Raw genomic sequence first — 19,981 nt, forward strand, 5'->3', positions numbered from 1 at the left:
AACTGTGTCAAAACGGACTCTGTTTACATGCATCTATATGAAAGCTAAAAATACTGTGTTATGCAATACAGGTCAGTAATTGTCACTTTGTGAAGAAACACTGCAAATATACAGTTGTGTAATCTGGCATTGTTATTTTGGTTGTTAAATGCTTGTTTGTCTTTAAACCAAACACAAATGAGTATTCGAAAGAAACACAAATATTTACAAAAGTATGTCATTTACGTTGAGAAAATAACTTGAACCCATTTCAGAAAGTTAGCATTTTCAAAACCACCACAACGCTGCTATTGTGTAAATAAAAAGCCTGAAACGCACGTCTTTCACTCTGATTTACGCTTTACTCAGAAACTCAAAGGCCACATGGAATACCTAGAAAAGTGTGTTGTTTTATGTATGATTTGCAGTAAACCGGTTGAAAGTTACATGATCTTAGTGCTTTTTCCTCTGAGTCATACTCTATTTACAGCACACCTGAAACTGAAGAACAGAGGTGGACTGTGCTCTGGAGTTCTGTGCTTCATTACTTGTTGATCCTGGCTTGTTTTAACAGTTTAGAGAGTGTTAATGATGAAAACATGCCTATAAGCGTGCTAGCATAGTTCATGAGTGGAGTCAGGAATTGTTCAATAATCGTTATATGGGTTGGGTCAGTTTGCAACACTGTGCATGCTTGTTATTTATGTGTGACCATTTAACACTGGAATTACCAGAATTCTGAGGGCGGCACAGTGGCTAAGGGGTTAGCCCTATCGCCTCACTGCAAGAAGGTCGCTGGTTCAAGTCCCAGTTGGCATTTCAGTGTGGAGTTTGCATGTTCTCCTCATGTTGGTGTGGGTTTCTTTCAGGTGCACAGTCCAAAGACATGCGCTATAAGTGAATTGGATCAACTAAATTGGTTGTAGTGTCTGAGTGATGTGTGAATGCGAGTGTGTATGGTTGTTTCCCAGTACTGGGTTGTGGCTGGAAGAGCACCCTCTGCATAAAACAAGCTGGAATTGTTGGTGGTCCGCTGTGGTGACCCCTGAGAAATCAGGGACTAAGCCAAATGAAAATGAATGAGTGAATATCAGAATACTATAACTACTAAAATAGCCATAGCTGTTACTCTGACAGTTCAATAAGACTATAAGAGTTTTTATGTCGTGTCATATTAACATTTAAAGCTTCTACTGAGATTGTTCATTGTCATATTTGAAGTCATTATCCTAAAAATAAGATCTCTTTTTTTGCTTTAAAGCCTATAATTGTATACAGTTTCCTTGACTGCCCTCAAAGGTGTGTAGCTCAAGGAAAGCAAAGTTGTTTGTGTGATGTTTTTGAACATATGTCTGATGTAAACTTGTGTTTTTGCTATCTGAAAGACACACACACGGACTACGGCTAATTTAGTTTATCCAATTCACTTATAGCGCATGTCTTTGCACTGTGGGGGAAGCCAGATAACACAGAGACTCGAACCAGCGACCTTCTTGCTGTGAGATGACAGTACTACCCACTGAGCCAGCCTTCATAAGTAAGGTGTAATTGCCTATTTTGTTTGTTTATGCTTTAATTTAGAACAAACTGTGAGCTGGTTGTTAGGCAAGAACCTGCAGGTGTCGGTTGTTAATTATGAAAATTTAAGTGGTGTCCCCTCACCAGTGGGCCTGCAAGCAGCTGGTGAATGAGAGCAGGTGGGGCAGTGACTCTGTATCACTTTCAGTGTTATCCACTGAGCCCAAATGCTCACACAACAATCATCTGCCTCAACAAACATGGACACTTTATAACAGAGCCCCTATTATGGGTTTTTGTAAATGACCTTTCACGCAGTGTGTAGCACAGCACTAAGTGAATGAAAACATCCAGCTGAGGGGTCAGGTCACCTGAAAGTCCACTGTGTTTAAAACGATTGATTCTTTAACGAAATGGTCGACTCAGAGTAGAATAAAAGAATCGTATTGAGTTCTGATCTTTGGCCTGAACGCTTTTGGCCTGATTCCTCCAGATCATAACATGTAAGTGTGATTAAAATTGTTGCCTCGCTTTCTGTAGTTTGCAAAACATGTATTTAATTGTGTGTTGTAACTTGTAATCGCTTCGCATGACTTGTAATCACATATCTATTATAGATCAGTGCTTGTACTGTATCTCTCAGGTTAAACCTTCAAAGGGCTGTGCACATATTGCATCCAAAAAACGTTGAAAATGTGACGCTTTCTTCTTCCTTTACCAATTTTAATGTGTTTGTGAGCTCGCGATCCCCTGCAGTTTGTTTTTGCTATGGCCACCATCAGCCTGTCCTACACACATGCAGCACGATCAATTTTCAAAATAGTTCAACTTTGTGACTGTGTGGATTACAGTTTTTTCTCAGTCGCATTGGTGCATTTCTCGCAACACTATTTACATTTGCACAACAGTTCCTGCATTTTTCAGAACAATTAGTCATTTGTGTACATCATAGTAGCGGTTTCTCATTCCTTCCAGCAAATTGCAAATGCTTGTGGACATGCATCTATTGCTTTCGTACAGCTCTCTACTGTTTTATAGCATTATTATTTGCTTATGTCACGTCAGTCAAAATGAACTAAACTTGTGAATGCTGAATAATCATTCCATATAAAACTGACAGTCCTCATTTCATCAATCGAGTCATTACATACAAAAATGTTGAACTAGTTGTCAAAATCTGTCAAGCTAATTTTATAAAATAATTTCAAATCTTTTTTTTTTCTGAAAATGTCTTCTAAATGAAAAATTTGATAAATGATTTACAGACCTGTGTATGTTGTAGGTTCAGCTCCAACATGTACTGCAGTATTGTTTACAGTTGTGCACAGCTTTACCCAAAGGAGGTTTATGTTTGTTGTAAATAAGTGTGTGTTTATTCTGTTGCACAATGCTGTGAATAAATTAGATTTTTTTTTTTCAAAGAGCAAATGCAGTAAACATGTGAAACATACATATTCAGTGTCTTGTGCTCAGAAACCTCACTAAATGCAGTGATGTCTAACTTTACTGTAGTTTTTATATGCTGTGCAAATAGTATATAGTACTGTCTTAAGCATTTTCAGGAAGTGTCACCAAAATCTGATTATTTTGCATTGGAAAAACTAATGGTAAACTATGGTAAACTGTCATAATGAAAACATGACAAAGCCATTTGACTATCTTGATCATAAACAATGGTGTCAGGACTTTTTATCTTGATGACACTTTCAGTGACATAAATACTTGCTTTTGAGGAATGAGCGATCCATTTTGAGCAAGTGACACGCTTTTGCAGGTTATCAGCTAGGTTTTGCAGTTTGTACTAATAGATTTGACAAATGCAATTACTATTGTGCAGACGTAAATAGTGTTGTGAGAAATGCACTTAAGCAACTAAGATAAACTGTAATACTGAATGTGTGTCGTTTTTAATACTTAGGGTTAGCGTTAAGAGTAGAGTAATGTGGTGTTCAACTGCATTGCTTTATTGCTTTCCTGCATTTGGCTCTCACATACTATGCTACTTCATAGCTGTGTTGGGCGTTTCTCTCAACCCAGTCGACCAATCACAACAGACTGGGTCATCGGACCTATCACAGCAGGATAGCCTAACACAAAGGAGGGGTTTGGAAACAAATGAATCGCTGAACAAATCCTAATAGGAGTCGTTTGGATAATTAGGTAAAAATCAATGCATATTATGAGACAATAAAAGTGTTTTTTGACCTTGCATGCATATCAGCCTTTTGTTGGAAACTCCAAAATCAAAATATGACCTTTTATAATGCATAATAGGGGCTCGTTAAATTCATTCAAGTTCTATAGCTATAAACTTTTATATTCTTAAATGTATAGACTGTTTTAATTGGATGGTAAGTCAGTCAGAGTAGCACGGTTGTGCCCTTGTGCCAAGCACTCGGTTGAGCAGGTTGCTCCAAGGGTATCGACCCTAGATAAAAGTGACTGGCTGCTCACATCATGTCTAGTCAGACAGTCTCTCACTTGTGTTTGATTTCTTCACGTTAAGCTGGAGCTTTAAAATTCAGCTTCTTTGTTTCCGCAGCACTGAGCTTCCTGGAACTAACCGTTCTGTTTCTCCAAAGGGCCATGTGATGACAGCCAGTGCCCACGGTTTGATTCATTACTCTGGAGAGTCCCTCTAGCAGCATACCTTGCTGGCCCAGACCTATGCGTCAACTTCACAGTGTTCTTTAAGAAACCGCTGTTCTTAAGAGCACCACAGATTATACAGTGCAACAAAAGCAGAACCGCTAGTTTCAGACATCGGCCAGAAAGTCAAATAAACAAGATTGCCCTTGCAACCGTCAGTTTACCCAAACCACAAGGGCTGAGGCTGTCACTGGGCCCTGTGCCTGGTGTGAAAGTGTGTTGATCACATGTCTCATTCCTCATGCCCTGAACATCAGTCTTGATCCAGAGCAGCCGTAATCCTATCTCCGAGTAGCTGAAGAGGAGTCTTTTGCCTTGAGTGACATCACAGGATTGACGTAAAGATGCCTGGCCGTGGAGCTTACAGCACGTGGAGATTCACATGAGCAGCAGATGCCTTAGGCTGTGGATAATTCTTGTTGAGCTGCAGTTATGCACACTTTAGACTCGTCGGATGGTTGCCATTGGTTATACGTTGGTTTACTGAAGAAATATTATTTACTCTGATTAAAGGTCACTTCTTGGTTTGTTTGAAGTGTTTTATTTGAACGCAAAGCACTTAAGCTCGACTTGCTTCAATGTTTTGTACTGATCATAGTAGACTTCTTTTGCTTGACACTATGTAATGTCTCATTAATTACATGTAGCTTTCAGGAAAGATGTGTGCGACTCAAAACGCAAACCACACCATGCCAACTTAACGTAGATTGCATAACCAAGAAAATACAACAACAAAGTCACTTGAATTCAGCGATCAAGTAACAATTGCATCCTTTGTACGAGTCCTTGCTAGTTTCCCATGGCATGTTTTTCAAATGACAGAAGCTGCTTGACGTGATTGTGCACTTTATATTATACATGCTCAGACGGCTAGTTTTCTTCGGTGTGTCTGTGAAATTCACATAAATGTGGAACAGTCTGGAATAGGGGAAACCCGAATCATGTACAGAGTACAGTATGACTCTTCATCCAAACATTGTTAAATTTAGGTTGGTAAACTTCCCTGCCCTGTAAAAACTTTAGTGGATTGTTTGCCAGGGTCAGTGAAAATATAAACGTCGCTATCTTTTGTTTTTATCCTATAATATTTTTTTGCAGCACAGCAGTAGTCTTATCCACGAAGCTGAGTTGCCATTGTGCTAGTGAGATGGTCGGCCCAGATAGACTTTTTCAGCATTTCCGTCTTTCCTTTTGCGTGAAGATCTGTAGACATTTGCAGAATGGATTTTATTATAAACCATTAAATGGAGTTCTGCGCTCTTATTTTTAGCCCAAAAGAACTGTTGAAGCAGATGCTGTGTAGGTTTGCTGATAGGCTTATCTCTTGGTATTTATTTTGTATGATAAAGGTAGATTTTACTTTCTTTAAAACGTGTTAAAAAGCACTGTCACTTAGCAACATTTAAAGTATCGTACTAGGGCTGTGCATTTAATCGAAAATTCAATTTTGATTTTGGCTTCTAACGATTATGAAAAAGCATTAATTGAGATAAAATGATTATTGCATCATAAACCGTCCCCTTTCCAGTTGTACACATTTGTTGCTCTGCAAAGCTCAATTTCATGTAAAAACTACTTAAAGCATGTACTGTAATGTAACGTTTGCAGCATGGGATGCGAATCATTCATTGATGTACATTTGAATCGTTGTTTTTAAAAGCGCAGAAGAGAGATCGCATGCTGTTGTGTGTGTGTGTGCACGCTCCGCCTCAGAGACAGCAGAGCACACACATCTAAAGTCTTCTTAATGTGAACACTTTAATGCTGAAATACATGCAAATTTGTTAAAATGCGGTGTTTAGTGATTATTCATATTAACCCTCATTTGTGTAATAAACAAACTAGTAGAAAATTAAAACTTATGTAAAAGTAAAACCATTAATCAGTACGGTACTGCTCTTAAAGTGACAACGCTCAATATTCCTGCTGTTTTTATCATCAATCAGACAACAAAAGAAGAAAATCCCTACTGCTATTGACTAAAGGACTTTTGTAGCTGTAATTATATATTTTTTTCTAACAGTGAAGATGCTTAAAGCACAGTTTGTTTCTTATTTTTATTCTATTGTATTTATTTCCCTTCTCTAACTTAAATGGAGGAAAATAACTGCATGTATACCACAGGTGTCAAACTCAGTTCCAAAGAGGCCGCAGCTCTGCAAAGTATAGTTCCAACCCTAATTAAACACACCTGATCAAACTAATTCTGTCCTTCAGGCTTGTTTGAAACCTACAGGTAAGTGTGTTGGAGCAGGGTTGGAACTAAACTTAGCAGGGCTTCGGCCCTCCAGGAATTGAGTTTGACACCCCTGATATATACAGTTCAAGTGAGAATTATTAGCCCACCTGAATTATTAGTGACCCTTTCCCTAATTTCTGTTTAACGGAAAGATTTTTTTCAACCCATGTCTGAACATAATAGATTTAATAATTCATTTCTAATAACTGATTTATTTTATCTTTGCAATGATGACAGTACATAATATTTTACTGGATATTTTTCGAGATACTAGTATTCAGCTTAAAGTGACATTCAAAGGCTTGACTAGGGTAATTAGGCAAGTCATTCTATAACAGCAGTTTCTTCTACAGACATTTAAAAAAAATATGTTACTTAAGTGGGCTAATAATATTTACCTTAAAATAGGTTTCAAAATATTCAAACCTGCTTTTGTTCTAGCCAAAATTAAACAAATAAGAATAAAAAATATTATAGGAAATACTGCAAAAATTCCTTGCTCTGTTAAACATCATTTGGAAAAATGCCTAGTAATGCTGCAGTCACACTAGAGTTTGAGCATGCGAAATTCTGTTGTACAGTGCTGCGAAAAGGGGCGGGATTAAACAAGAAGATTAGACATTAAAAAAAGCGAGCGATTGGTTTGTTTTACATTTCTGTCCAGAGAGGTCATGATTCGATCCTTGATTGGTCTCACTCAATCATATGATGCGATTTCGCAGGTCAGAGTTCACCAAGATTTAACTTTTTCCAACGTATTGAACTGCCAACCTTTTTCCGGTCTGATGCATTTGTGTGCGTGTGAATATACGTCTTTGGGGAGAAAAGTGCAGTGTGACCGAAAAGGAGCTTGATTAGCTAGCCCAGGTGTGACTGATTGGGGTTAGAGTTAAAATCTGCAGGATACTGGACCTCCACGACCGAGATTGAGAAACCATGACCTAAAGTGTACTTCACATTTTACGCATATGTGTGTTTTATTACCAACATTGTACATGAAGGATGGACAGCACAGATGCTTCTGGAGGATGAATGTTTTTAGTATGGATTGATTTGTCGAGCGCATGCATGATGTGTTTTTATATGCGTTTAAAAACTGATGTACATTTTGGGCTCATTTGCAGTACTTGATACTTAGACTTGCTGAATTGAAGCATTATGCGATTGGCTGCTGTGCAAGCCGGGCTCATTGTGAAATTCCTCTGTCACATCTGAAATGTGCATCGTGTTCTGTGGTAATCATAGCGTGGGGGGTTGCCAGATTTCTTGCCCTCATGTTTCCCCTTTCATGCTGTCTGTTTTGCAGACTTTACTTTGTACTTTGTGTTGCTTTTTTTGGACTATGATTATATGTGGCTATTTTTAGTAGTCAAGAGCAGGCTTTTCTAAACTCGGCGCTTTGCTGATAAGGGCTCAAACGTGCATTGGAAGCTCCAGTCACAGAGCGTTCCAAGATGTTTACATATGTTTTCATACAGGCTAGATGTCTGTAATGTCAGATGTTTGACCTACTTCCATAATGTTTGATTTAAGAGAAAAGTTCAGTTCATACCTGACAGAGCTTTAGTTTGCAGACCATTTACGTATTTAAAACTTTTTTTTCTTAATTGATTTAACTTTTTTTTCAGGGAAAAATATGATCCTTGGCTAAAACTTGACATCTCAGCTAGGACTGAGCGAGATTGCAAAAAAATTGTCTTCATCATGTTTCACATCATTCGATATGGATAATTATTGAATATGTTTTAAGAATACATTTAGGCATATTAGGATTTTTTTTTGTAATTTAACTACTTTATTTTAATTTACCAACATTACTTAGGCAAATAGTTTTAATAGTCAAAAACAAAAATATTTAAACAAAATATCACATCTCTTTGTAATAAAATAAACATAAGTGTTAAAATTCAGTTCACCTTTATTTGTATAGCGCTTTTACAACGTAGATTGTGTCAAAGCAGCTTCACATAGAAAATCATAGTAAATTGAAACCGTATCAGTCCAGTTTTCAGTGTTTAAGTTCAGTTTAGCTCAGTTCATTGTGGTTTAATAATTACTACTAAAAGTACAAACACTGAAGAGCAAATCCATCGGTTCACAGCTTTACAGATCCCGAACCTTGCAAGCCAGTGGGGTCAGCAGCGAGGAAAAAACTTCCCCAATTGGCAAAAGTAAAGAATGAAAAAATCTGAAGAGAAACCAGGCTCAGTTGGGCACGACCATTTCTCCTATGGCCAAACGTCTTGTGCAGAGCTGCAGTCTCTGGAGAAGCTGGACATCCGCGAGACTTGTCTGTCCCCAGAGCATCGCAGGAATCAGTTTCATGCTCTCCCTTCCTTCATGACCACCACAGCAGCTGCTTAGGATATGATCGGATATAGATTATAGAAACCTTGGGATCGTCTCGTCGGTGGACTTGGATCCCATCAGTGGTGCTGATTAGTCTCTGAGGGCATCGGGATGTGTATCTCCAGGTGGAAATAGAGAATATAGAGAATAATTAGCGTAGCTGCTGTTCAAAGTGTATATAAACGAGATGCAAAAACCTGCATGGGGTACATTCATGTATCAATTATTGCACGAATATTAATAAGTCATCAAAGCATTAGTTAGATAGTTGTTTCTGGCTTTTGTTAGTCCTGGTTGATATTGTTTTCAAATACAATATGTAAATCCGTTAATATACAATTTGCAGTGGCGCTCATTCATTTTTGGTAGTGCTCCTACATTTTTTATGGTGTTCCTAAATTTTTGAATTTGGGAGCACCGGTTCAACAAAGTAAAAAAAAAAATGCATTTCAAGCCCTGCAATAGACAAATAAATTATATATATTTTTTTATAATTAAAAAAAAAAAAAAATTGTTTAAATATAAAAAACACTTATTTTAATCACAAAGAGAGAAATTGACTGGTTTGTTTTTTAATATTATTATGTGCTGTATTATTTGGTTACTGAGCAGCCATAAATGAATGAATGCATAATAATCGAGATAACCCTAAAACCTTGATTATTCCTCATATAATAATATACTATACTATAATCTATAGTATTATCTATAGACTATAATCGTACAGCCAAAAACTATAATCAATGCATCCCTATCAACCGTTGTTGAAAATCGTGTTCTTCAATAAATATTGACACAGATTTTCATCACCCAGCCCTACTCTTAGCATTATAAAACTTCCTAATGAGTAAAAGACAAATCACCATAAAGACCAGAGAAGGGAGATGGCTAAACATATTTGGAAAGTAACTTTTGAGTTTTTTTTGTTCCTCTTTATGACCCGGAAATGGCAGATGCATTTGAACGTATTGATTAGCAGTCACAGGGGACAGCGTTTGGGTCTTTAGCACATTTTCCTAACTGCAATTAGACAAAGAACAGTGACCAGGCTGCTGCTAAACAATTGGTTTGCTTTGAATGAATGACTTTTTAATGAGAGCTGGACAGGAAGCTGAAGAGCATATATCTGTGTTGCAGTCCCTTAAACATCCCTACAAAACCCCCAAAGACTTCCAGGCCTCAGTATCATCATCTTTTCATGGCATATATTGGTGCAGTAGCGAGAGGTTGCAAACTGGGTTTTGAGAGCAAACCGGTTCTATCTCCTCTTTGCCGCATCTCCGAGCCCTAGCAGTGATGTTACATAACAATACTATGCATCCAGCGACTAAAATGATTACTCCCGCACCAAGCAGTTAAGTTTGCTAGGCTATCTCATTAAATAATATGATTGATTTGGAAATTTATTTGATTCATGCATTTGGGAATTATTCATTTTTGTTTCTGATATGGGGTTAAATAAATGTAAGTGATATTAAAATAAATGTTTTTATCTCCAGAATTTGATAGCTTTGCAGAACCAATATTGCAGCTGTACAGTAATAAATAAAATAAAAAAGTTATGTTTTTGAGTATGAAGTTTTGGAGGGAAAAGTGAAATTGTTTTTGCTATTTAAGTTTTATTGGTAAGGTAGAATCTTCACACCATGTCCTAACTACACACAATGTGTAATGCAATATAAAATAGTATATTTTACTATGATAAAAGGAGTTTTTGTCTTAACCAGCAAGGACCGTGACACCAAATTTATATTTTTGTGTCTTTATTCTGTTAAATGCTGCTAATGTGAGTTTGAATTAGGGTTGTCACGATACTGGAATTTGGTAGCAATCGATACTGACATTTTAAAAGCGTCTATTTCCCACTAACATTTAAGCAATTTTGAGCATGTTCTAAAACAGTGCTGATTTACCTTTGTGTTCACGTGCTCAACAGAAATGACTGTGATTGGCTGCGAAGTAGGGTTGGGCAATGTTGACCAATTTGGCATTGTACGGTGTCTGATGTGAAACAACGCGATGGACAATAGCATCGTCCACATAGGCAGAGACAAATTAATTATTTGTAACCTACCTTTTCAACTACCTGACCCGCATGGTCTTTGTTTTACCCATAAACAAATCATAAATGAATAAAGATTAGTTGCATCACCTTTTCCACAGGAGGTTGTTCAGTAATTTTAGTGAAAATCTCTGATATTGTTGGTTGTACACCTTGTACAAGTACAAGTGTGAAAGTGAAAGATTGATGCTGTGACGCGTTACCTGATAGATTCAAAAGACAGAAGAGTTCTGAGATTGAGACGAGATTAATTAAATATCACGTTTAACAACTATAGTGAGACGTGATCCAGTGGTACATCCTTGATAAACTGTCCGACATGCACTGCTCTTGCTCGGATGAGCGGTGTGTGTGTGTGGTCAGGTGATATGCATTTCAGCGGACAGGGGGCTGTTCTTAAATGCTAGGCAAAACACCGTGTGGATGTGGATAATTTTCGTTCTAAGAAAAAATCGCTAAGACGTATTAGTGTAAATGTGGCCTAAGGGTGTATTTTTCGCGAGAGAGTTTGTGATGGGGATGGGGCGAAGGATTGGCGATGCTGGCTTAGCATCGTGTTGTCTATTGGCCATCGACGATGGCATCATCTATTGACCCAACCCTACTATGAAGGTCTTCAGTTCAGCAAACTCACCGCTCAGTGTAATCACAGATAGAGGGACACTGGATTGTTTTAGAGTCACGTTGATCTGCTGGTTTGTCTATAAGCTGACATACGAGAGATCCGCTGATGAATCGCAGCTTTAAAATACTCCAGTGTCCCTGTATCTGCGATTACACTCAGCGGTGAATTTGCTGAACTGATGACCTTCACAGCCAATCACAGTCATTTCTGTTGAGCACATGAACACAAATGCAAATGTGCTCAACAGCGTTTAAATGTTAGCGGGACATTTTTAAAAATTTCAGTACCGATTGGTATCGAATTTCAGTATCGTGACAACAATAGTTTGAATACAATTTTGCATGACTTGTATCGTCAGACTGAAAGCGGAAGCAGATCGTTTACCTCAGATCTTAAAAATAAAACTAACAAACATGTAGTTTGAAAATTAATGTAACGATGCTTTCACACCTATAGATCAATTGTTTTGTTCCAAAATATGAATAAAAAATTGTAACAATGTTGCTTTTTGTTCATGGTGCGGTTCGCTTTTACACAGCGTTTCTAAATGGACCAAAATTTTTAAAACAAGTCACGTGTGAGTAAACTTCCCACACACTGGTCAGAGTTTGCTTTTATTTTCCAGGATTCTATTCAGCTTTCAAACACCTTCATTTTAATTTATAATGATGAGGAAAAAGACATACGCGGAAATGTGTGCCTCGGACTTATTGTTTTGGTGCAAATTCAGGCACATTTGCGGTGTTCATATATTCCCAAACAAACCGAGCTAAGGAGGCAAGCGCGGCAGGTTTCGAAACAAACATCTAGGTGTGAAATCACCCTTAGAACTGTTAAAACAAACCAACAACATCAGTTACTCAGCATGCACTTTTAATAATGTTAAAGAGGGTTAATATGTATTAATTATTATATTTTCTACAGTACCATTTTATTGAGTTTCTGGATGGCTCTGGTATTTAAATGTTTCTGTTGTGTTGCGTTTGGTGTGGACAGGCAAATTGCTTGTTGCTAGAATCTTGCCGCGTGTAGTTAGGACTTGGTGTTAAATATCAAAATATATCCCAAATGGCTGTGATTATTGGTGCTTTTCTCAGCATTCAGTGAGAACGGGAGAAATTACTAGACACTCAAATAGTCGTGCCACACCTGGTCGGGACATGTTGTGTGAATGACAACCATGAGTCAAGTTCTACGATTGACAAGAGGCTTCTTGTCAACAGTGCTGGTTGCTTGATGTCATTTGGGCTCATTAATGCAGCTCTAAAACCATTGGGATCGTTCATTCCATTACTTTTCACCAGTGATTCCTTCTACATCTGTCAAGACGATCTGCTCTGAAACCCAGAAGCCTTTTAGCTTTGGAGATTTTTTTTTTTTTCCCTGCTTGTATTTCATTTGTATTCATATCATGGTTCTCAGGCCTTCTCAGTTTAGGTTTTGTGTGTCAAGTCTGACATTACTAATTTGGATTATAAGCAGCAGATGGCTGGTTAGTGTTTTATCTTGTTCATTTGCACTGGTGTTGTGCACTATAGTGAGTTCATTAGCCCTGCATGGGCAAACACCACCTGAAGAGTCCCTGTTCTTTCTTGCTGCAAGAATTTATTACTTCCATTTAAACAAATCTGTAGAGTTTCTAATTCTGGTGTAATTAACCATGTCGGCTAGCCCAAAACTGCACATTTAAATTGTATAATGGTATTTATTTGCCTCCTATGGTGTATTGACACATTCTCTATCAAAACAAATGCATGGTAACTTATAAGTAGTAGCATTAGTTTTTTGTTTTTTACTGTTCCAAATGTTGTCAATGGGTCAGTGAATTATACGTTTCTGTGGGCTAAGTAAATATTATGGAAAATGAGCTTGTTCGGTTTAACCAATGTAGCCATGCATTACCACGCATGTCATGGGAAAGTATATAGAGGAGATGTGACAGGCTAATCAAGAGAGGCATGTCAAGTCTTGTTACATGCATCAGGGCTCAAAAGTAAGGATTTTTTTCCCTCTCTTCTCTCCTGGTCAGTGTTTCAGACTTTAACCAGCTCCATGACATGACAAGCTAGTTTCTAAATCATTCATAAAAGTTATGAGAAGTAATTGAGAGGATTTCACCTGAAGTACAACTCATTTTGAGAATGTAAATAAACAGTAAATAGCTGCAAGCAGTCATATGTTCAACCAAAAAAAAAAAAAAAACCTAACAAACAAAGCAAGCGGTGCAGGCAGTGTTAATTTTAACATTAAATTTTGATTTAGTTTTAGTCTTAGTCTTTTGACTAATGGTCCATTTGTCACATTTTAGTCTTCTGACTCATTTTAGTTTTAGTCTAGGTTTTGTTGACTAAATTTCATAAGATTTTAGTCAACTAAACCTACTCTAGATTTAGGTAACTAAATACATTTGGCTTAATTTAATAAAAATACTGTATACATTTTTACAAAATATTATAACTTAAAATTTAATAAAACAGTCTCATTAAAAAAATTGAACGTAGCTTTTCCATTGAAAGACCAAGAATTAGATATGCATTGCAGTGTTTTTTTTAGGATTTTTTCCCAGCTGTGGTGGCAGGCCTTTTACACAGATCTATCTATGGCATTATTTCAATGACAAATGTTGTGAGAGTCGAGATCGTATTTCTGTAATATGAGCGTGCGAATCTCTATGTCGTGTTTGCTGGCATCGCGCAGCCTGGTCAGTCAGTCAGCATGTCACCTTAAAGGCTTAACGAATAATGAAGTTGTTTTTATTTTAATGTAATATGTTTTATTTATTTTAATATTGTCATAAAATAGCTATAAGTTGCTAATGTGACAATAAATAAGCAAACAAACAAATTATTTTAAAGTAAAATGCAAAAACAACATTGCAATAACCAACACGTCATTCAGCATATCAGATATAATTATGTAAAGATTAAAACGCATACTTCTTCCAACATGTAATTGTTTAAATATTCAAGAATTGTCATATTTGTAATCAATATCGCTTTCTTACAAAAAACTTCTTGCTGACAAATGAGTGCAACCATGTGATTTGTTAACAATTTAAAACGACAATTAGTTAGTAATTCAGTGATCTTTTAATGAAGTCTTTTAGTTGGTCATCAAATGATTCTTCTTCTTAATATACCTGACAAGATTTTGTTATATAAACTATTGTTAGTGATATTTTAGCAGCTGCATTCTCGCTCAGATTAGATGCATAGATAATATATCTATTTAATCATTTAATTTATCTATTTTTTTCCATTCTGAATTATACCACCCAAAATATAGCTTGCGTGTGTGCGTGTGTGTGTGTGTGTTTTCAGAACAGCTTCATATGTTTTCAGCAGGTAGATGATAGGGATGCTCGATTATGGGAAAAATCATAATCAATTATTTATTATTATGACCAATTATTTTGGTCATAATTGCAATCACGATTATTAAAAACGATCAGTTGAAGTCAATAATTCGCCCTCTTGTGAATTTTTTATATTATATATATAAAATATATATATAATGATGTTTATATATAATAATGATAATTATATATAAAATATACATCTATATATATATAAATATTTTTTCAAATTATGTTTAACAGAGCAAGGAATTTCCTATAATATTATTTCTTATTATTTGTTTTATTTTGTTTTAAATATTTTTAAACCTATTTAAAGGTAAATATTATTAGCCCACTTAAGCAACATATTGTTTAAAATGTCTGTAGAAGAAACTGCTGTTATAGAATGACTTGCCTAATTACCCTAGTCAAGCCTTTGAATGTCACTTTAAGCTGAATACTAGTATCTCGAAAAATATCCAGTAAAATAATCTGTACTGTCATCATAGCAAACATAAAAGAAATCAGTTATTAGAAATCCGTTATTAAAACTATTATATTTAGAAATGAGTTGAAGAAAAATCTTTCCGTTAAAAAGAAATTGGGGTAAAAGGGTCACTAATAATTCAGGAGGGCTATTCATTTTGACTTCAGCCATATATGCAGTTATTTTCCTTCCTGTAAATAAGAAAAGGGAAATAAATACAATTGAATAAAATTATGAAACAGACTGTCATAACTGTAAAAAAAAAAAAATTAATTACAGCTACAAAAGCCCTTAAGTCAAGAGCTGTGAGTGATTTTCTCCTTTTGTTGTTTGATTAATAATAAAAACAGTCGGCAGCAGGAATGTTGTGCTGTCACTTTAAGAATAGTGTGGTTCTGATTAATGGTTTCACTTTCACGTTTCACATGTACACATTTGTTTACTACTCAAATGAGGGTTAATATGAATAATCACTAAACACCACGTTTTAACAAATTTGATATCATTTTATCTCAATTAATGCTTTTTCATAATCGTTAGAAGCCAAAATCAAAATTGAATTTTGGATTAATTGCACAGCCTTAGTAAATGATGTACATAAACCAGTACAATTTACTGCAGCACAGTTTGTCAAAGAAATCCCAACACATCCCAAACCCAAAGCACATGATCACTGAACATGCGAAACAACACCGCACTGGCCAAGTGACTGTTCTGTCAACTGACCCAGAACACTCTCTTGCTGACCTGAAGTCAACCTTATTGTTGAGCCATGATGCTTGTTTATAGGGGGGCAAAGGTTGCGAGCGTTTGTGTTATTTCCATAAACTGATGCAAATCTTTGTTTTTTGTTTAACCTGTACACAGTTGCTGTCATATAGGTTAGAAGGCTAGAGTTAGTACATTGCACAGAGCAAACACAACCCTGCTGACCTCTGCATGCGTGTATGTGTGTGTCTCTGTTTCAGTGATCCTGCTATCTTAAAGCACCACGTGTTGGCAGCAGCGCACATTATGTAACAGAGAGAAGCCCGGCTAGCCAATGTAGAAAAATCTTTTGAGTGTTCTTTGTTTACAATCCATCACCTTTGTGTGTCTGGCAGAACTGAATTGCATACTGATGCTACACATTTGACATTGATGTATTGCTAATAAACACACTGTTAACATGCCGGGAGGATTTTCAAAATGTCATGCTGAGCTTCTTTCTGTGCATTCATTTTCCTTCGCCTTAGTCCCTTTATTCAACAGGGGTTGCCACAGCGGAAGGAACCTCTTAACTTATCCAGCATATTTTTTACACAGAGGATACCCTTCCAGCTCCAACCCAGTACTGGGAAACATCCTTACACCTTCATTTACACTCATACACTATGACCAATTTAGTTTAATTCACCTGTAGTGCATGTCTTCGGACTGTGGGGGAAACCGGAGCAGCCGGAGGAAACTGACCCCAACATGGGGAGAACATGCAAACTCCACACAGATTCATTGTGCCGCCCATTTTTTATTATTATTTTTTTATCTGGCGTTGAAGCTGTAATCATTATTTATTTATTTTGTTTTTTTTTTTGTAAAAAAAAGGGGGTTTTACATTTTATGAATATTTTTTTCTTCATTTTTTTTAAATAAAAAATTTGCCCTGAAAATCTAAATTAAGTGGGGAATATGATTACATATTAATGTATAGTATATACCCCTATTATTCCCCTTTTCACAAGATGTAAAATAAGTCTCTGATATCCATAGAGCGTGTAAATCCACCTAAATGTTTATCTGAAAGAATCTATTAATTTACGATGCAATCTACTAACTTATATACTAGTGGAAACAGATGGTTCAAAATCAGATGGATGAGTATCTGCTGCAGCAGTGATTGGTTCAGAGCGATTTAGAAAGAGTATTCCCCGACTAAGCACGATATTCACAGCTGAAGCTTGTGCACTGTTTTTAGATCTGGAACTGATAGAAAAAGAACAACAATGCCAGTTTTTTCATTTGCACAGATTCTATGTCCTGCTTACAAGCGCATGAATCTATGAAAACTGATCATCCTATGATTTTTAGCATAATAGAAAAAGTAGACATTACTTGGACTAAAGACTTTGATATTATTTTCTGTTGGATTCCTGGTCAAATGGGATTTATTGAAAACGTGCAGATAAAGCAGCTAAGGAAGCCCTACAGTTGGAGATAACAGAGTGTAAAATTCCCGTGTCCTGATGTTAAACCTGTTTTAAATCTGTATATTTTGGTTGTACAATTATAGTCTGAGAAATAATCACGGTTTCACGGTTATCACAATACTTATATGCCTTTATTAATCTTAAAGCAATACTAGTTTAGAAAATCACATAAAAACTCGCTTTAAAATATTTTAAAGTGTTATTTATTGCTTCTCAGTAACCAAATTATACAGCACATAATAATAATAATAAAAACAAACAATGATCCATTTCTCTTTGGACTTAAAAACAAATGTAAAATGTTTTTGGCATTTAAACATAAGTAATAATTTTACAAATAAATGACCGAACAATGAATGAATGAATAAATAAATAAATAAATAAATAAATAAATAAAAATAATAAGTAAAAAAACTGTTTTTATATCAGTCAGTTATTGTGATGTGACGCGGTGCGCTCACGCCATTCTTTCAACCAGGCGCTTAGAAAGTGTAAGCGCGTTGTACCGCTTGCGCTTTCTAAAAGAAATAACAAACTTGTGCGCAAAAGATGTGACGTGAACTGCCAGTTAATCGCCTCAGCCGTAGTTAATCTAGTGTACGTGCATGGGTATTAGCCTTGGGGTATATAAGCTTAAAACTTTAAACTGGCGCAGAGTTGGCGTAACTTTGTTTAGTTGCAGCAGTTTGTTTTGTGCAGAAACGTGGTGTTGAGACGCTTAATTAACCATCTTAATTTACAATTAATTAACCGTGGCAAATTAAAGCACGGTTAACAGCTGTTTCCATCCAAAAATGTAAATACAAAAATAGGTGGATGAAAACGTAGCTATTGAAATCAGTTAATCGTTGCATCCCTATTTGTGTGTTTTGAAAGATGCTCTTATGACCTTGTCCTGGGACAGCAGACCTCTGTTGTGTTAGATCAGGCTGTGAATCACTCTAACAAATGTTATGAAAGATGTCAGGTTAGTGTGAAACCAGCAATACACTTTTGAGTCATTCAGGGTTTTATTTAGCACTTTATATTTCCTTTGAACTTTGACAGGAACTGTTTTGAGTCAGTAATCTCACCATCACCCATTGGATTAATCTGATTAGCTGCTCTGGGCTGGAGTTCTTTACATGTCTAGAAATCATCTGATAGAAATGCTTAATCATGTTCCAGATTCGGCCGATTCTCCTATTTTTGTTGTAAGTCTATCTGTTGTGGCTCTGCTGTAGCTGCCAGATAGAGTCAAAGGCCCAGAGCTCCCTCGCTGAATAGGCCCTTTATGTCCTCAGTGGCTCCGCGAACTGCATGGCTTTTTGTTGGGTGTAGAGGTGGGAAGGGCCCAGTAAGGAATCATGAGTCATGGGCATTATGTTGAAAAGTTTGAGTCAGAGCTTTAAGGGAGGTGATGGCAGCGCTGACAGGATGTACCATTTCATCAGGGAGGGGTGATTTTTTAACTCTGTGACTTTTTAATGCAGAATGTTGTCATTTATATGTGATTAGGTGTGATCAGGAGCAAGGAATCGGTGTTTAATATATCCAAAGAATTGTCCTTTAACACCTCTGTGTGATTGTAATTGTATTGGTCATCCAGAAAGTTTTGTAGACTAACACTGTTTTAACATTCGTTTTTTATTTTATTTTTAAATTTGTACTTTTATACTGTCTTCTAAAAGCTCTACCATAACTTAAGCCAGTGTCCAAACTCGGTCCTGGAGTGCCGGTGTCCTGCACAGTTAAGCTCCAACGTCACTTACCACACCTGCCTAGAGGTTTTTAATACATCTAGAAAGAGCCTGATTAGCTGGTTCAGGTGTTTTTAATTGGGGTTGCAACAAAAAAATTGCAGGACACTGGGATTCCAGGACCAAGTTTGGACACCCCTGACTTAAGCTTCGGTCACACTGGAGTTTCAGTTCGCAAAATTTGTCTTTCAAAATTTTCAAAATTTCAGTCTGACGCATTCGCGTGCACATGAATGGAAGTCTATGGGGGGGAAAAGTGCAGTGTGACCGCAGCTTTAAGCTGTCTGGCCATTGTCTGTTAATTACTTTATAATGACAAAAGTGTTCAAGTTTTTTTTTTAACTGCCACATGGATGGATAGATATATAAATAGACAGACTGATTTATGGATGGACATACGGATCGATGGTTGGATAAACAGACGGATTGATGGATGGTTGGATAGACAGATAGAAAAAGAAGAAAGAAAGAAAGAATTGCAGCTGATACCGAATACCGATTTCTTGTCATGGTGATCGACTGATAGTACCGATGTTAATTCTTCAAGCTTTATAATGCATTAAGCACATTTCCCCTCTAAATATGAACCTTAAAAAAAGATCTTGCCTTTAAAGGAAATAGTCCTATACACTGTTTATTGCAATAAGTATATTACAAGAAGTTATATTTTTAAATGTTCATGTTAAAAAATAAAGTTTTGTTTATCTAATAATTCCAGATCGCTTTTACTAACTTTGCAATATTGTCAAAAACAGAACTATCAGTTGTGAAAAAGACCTAAATATATGCAAGACTATTCAGATATTGCTTG

At 36.4% G+C, this 19,981-nt stretch overlaps 2 protein-coding genes and 1 long non-coding RNA gene across 8 annotated transcripts in view; 2 read left to right on the top strand and 1 right to left on the bottom strand.

The window, feature by feature from the left end:
- The window catches only part of LOC147840416 (uncharacterized), a 976,031-nt gene that overhangs the window by 46,375 nt on the left and 909,675 nt on the right, over positions 1-19,981 (top strand). The gene's annotated exons all lie outside the window — the stretch shown is intronic.
- otud7b (OTU deubiquitinase 7B) overlaps positions 1-19,981 on the top strand; it is a 58,459-nt gene that overhangs the window by 8,976 nt on the left and 29,502 nt on the right.
- Positions 1,601-9,166, bottom strand: LOC147840417 (uncharacterized). The gene is made up of 3 exons (XR_015512311.1): positions 6,410-9,166; positions 3,362-5,426; positions 1,601-3,298 (listed from the first exon to the last, which is right to left on the bottom strand). It is a non-coding gene; the product is annotated as an uncharacterized LOC147840417 (long non-coding RNA).

This window comes from Danio rerio, chromosome 16 (assembly GCF_052040795.2).
Source record: "Danio rerio strain M-AB ecotype USA chromosome 16, GRCz13ab, whole genome shotgun sequence".
In the NCBI taxonomy this organism is placed as follows: Eukaryota; Metazoa; Chordata; class Actinopteri; order Cypriniformes; family Danionidae; genus Danio; species Danio rerio.